The sequence below is a fragment of the Lycium barbarum genome, chromosome 11 (assembly GCF_019175385.1).
Source record: "Lycium barbarum isolate Lr01 chromosome 11, ASM1917538v2, whole genome shotgun sequence".
Classification (NCBI taxonomy): domain Eukaryota; kingdom Viridiplantae; phylum Streptophyta; class Magnoliopsida; order Solanales; family Solanaceae; genus Lycium; species Lycium barbarum.
In genome coordinates, this window is record NC_083347.1 from 115,667,163 (window position 1) to 115,670,159 (window position 2,997).

Genomic DNA, 2,997 nt, shown 5'->3' on the forward strand with positions numbered 1-2,997 from the left:
CAGCAACATCGCTCGTCTTCTCCGGGGTCGTTGTGTCCCTTCTGGTTTGCAACTGGGGCAATTGCGATTCCTTGTTCGGCAATCGCTGCTCTCTGTTCCTGCAACATTTCAAAAATAAGACGTAAGTCAATATTGTCATTCGGTGTATCCGGTTCTTTCCAGCCCTATGTTCGGGACAAACTTGTCACGACCCAACCCCGTGGGCCGTGACTGGTGCCCGACCTGGACACCCGTATACATACCTATCAGATATAGTCAAGCTGAAACTACGAACAATATGGAACTTTACAAAAGAACTCTGAAGGTTCTTAGCGTCATCATATATGTATATTCAGATACACTGTCTCCTGAGGAGTCACAACTGATCATATCATGAAATAATACGCAAGCCGACAAGGCTGCCATCACATATCAATATCATATGCAAGCCAACAAGGCTGCCACTATAGACGAACATCATACCACAGCAAATCGTATAGACATAGCTGAACAGAACCCATACACAACTCACACATATGTCTACAGACCTCTAAGAGTACGAATAGCGAAATATGACGGGACAGGGCCCCGTCGTACCCCTGGATAACATATATATATATATATATATATATATATATATATATATATATATATATATATATATCATAAGATCTGTACTAAAAGTCTAGACTCCGGAACAACGGAGCTCTCCAAAATAGCTGAGTAGTAGTCCTATGCTGAGGGGTCGCCAAACCGACTATCTGTACCTGCGGGCATGAAACGCAGCCCCCCCCCCGAAGAAAGGGGGTCAGTACGGAATATGTACTGAGTATATAAAGCATGAAATACAATAAGGAAGATCATAACTGAAGTAGAGATTCTAGGAGACAAGTATGATAATCAAGAAATCACTGTACCTGTGCCTTACGAAACAAAATCATGCATATCATTATCATATACCGTACCCGGCCCATTATGGGACTCGGTGAATAAAATCATATCATCATACCATCATATCATCATATACATATACTGTACCCGGCCCTCTAGTGAGGGACTCGGTGAATAAAGTCGTGTACACGTATACCATACCCGGCCCATCATGGGACTCGGTGCCATAATCATATCATCACATCATCATATCATCATATAACGTACCCGGCCCTCTAGTGAGGGACTCGGTGAACAATGCAGTGAAAATGTGCACGATAACATACCCGGCCCGGGACTCGGTGAATGATACAATAACAGTAAGCACGAGTAGAATATCATGAGCAACCATATGCAACTAAATCATCATCTGAGACTCAACAGAATAAGTAGACTGACTAACACTCGAATATCAAGGCAATAGTCATGTTAAGTACTCTTTGAATGTCAATAAGAACTATATCAAATAGAGCCTCAGGAATCATATGTCATGTATCAAGATAATGCGAAATAGCTATTGGAAGTCAAGGACATTAATCATTATATAGTCTTTAAGAATAGGAACTTTTACACATCAACTACTATCCAACGTATAGAGGACTCGAGGGAAACTCAATCACTTAAGAGTTCTAGCATCAAGAAGTGAATAAGAATCATGAATCACACTCAGGACTTATGAATAGAATTACCCCAAAGTTCATATCATTCATCACTTAAGTCTAAGACATGCCAAAAGAAAGAAGGGACAGTTTTACATAACTGTTAGCAGCTATTCGTAACCCGTTCGTCTCGTCGCTCTTTTAGCCTATTTAATATAAGAGTAACGTTATCGTTAGTAACTACACTTAAGTTCACAAATCTATAGCCTATTCTTTTATAGGACCTATATTTCAATTTATATATTCTCGTTTAGGGTTTCCTATTATCTAAAAAAATTTAGCAAAAATCCGGCAGCACTTCCCCTATATATTCGCCTATCCCAAATTTCCAATTGCTCTCCTGTTGACACAGAAATACCAACAACAACAGGTGGATACAATCATATCTTCAATTCTTTCAATTCAACAAGAATAACAACATGTTTATATCAACACAACCTCAACCTTAACTTCCTAATTCTTTTCATTTCTTCACCATATAATCCACGACAACAACAACGACTATAACGCGACTTAAAATTAATTTACCACGCCTAATTAAAACATCCCCCTACACGGCTCAATTTATTTTTCAACACCAACATCTACAACTTCTTATATTCATCACATATCTACAAATTTATACAAGTTTAAATTGCCTCCAAAATGTGTATAAAAAGAGGTCAAATCTTACCTTAATCAACTCGACTCCGAGAATCAATTCACGTTGGAACCCTTAAATGTATACAACAATTTGAAATCTCCAATTTTCTTCTTCAACTTCTCAATTCTCGGCTCAAATTAATTTGGCCGAGAGCCTTTCTTTCCTTTTTTTTTTTAGTTGTTCTTGATTCAATTGTGCAAAATGTGAATTTGTGAATCATCCACCATATATATATGTTTCTCTTGGTGTCTACACGTGCACCCTAAGGTGTCCTCTCATTAGATGATTTGTTATTTTTTTTTATTTTTTATTTTAAATCGGGTGGGGCCCACTTATTTAATTAATTTTAATTAATTAATTAATTACTAATTTCCACTTAATAATCTAATCACAATTAATTAATTCCTAATTTCCAATAATAATATTTTTTACTCTGAATAAAATTTATAAACAATTTATGTTTTAATTAAAAGAAAATTAAAGATTTCTATTTCGTGTCCAAAAATGATCTCGTCTTTAACTTGAGTCGATTCTTTTTGCGAATAACTCGACGTATAAAAATACGGGGTATAACATAATAGAATTGTGAGTATTTAGAGGATCAGTGGCCGGTTGGGCGGCATTCTCCTGGTCCACGGTGTTTTGCCGGTTGAGGCCCTCTCTCGAATTAACGGGGTTCGGGTCAATGGGGTTTGGTAATCCTCGTAGCCCGCTGCCTTCATTTTCGGCCACGATCTCGTTTGTTGTTGACGTGACCAAATTGTCCACTGTCAGCCATTTGGTCCG

At 37.8% G+C, this 2,997-nt stretch overlaps 1 long non-coding RNA gene across 1 annotated transcript; it reads right to left on the reverse strand.

The window, feature by feature from the left end:
- Positions 1–305: 305 nt before the first annotated feature.
- Positions 306–2,397, reverse strand: LOC132619243 (uncharacterized). Its single transcript, XR_009574629.1, has 2 exons — positions 2,242–2,397; positions 306–746 (listed from the first exon to the last, which is right to left on the reverse strand). It is a non-coding gene; the product is annotated as an uncharacterized LOC132619243 (long non-coding RNA).
- Between the last annotated feature and the right edge of the window lie 600 nt (positions 2,398–2,997).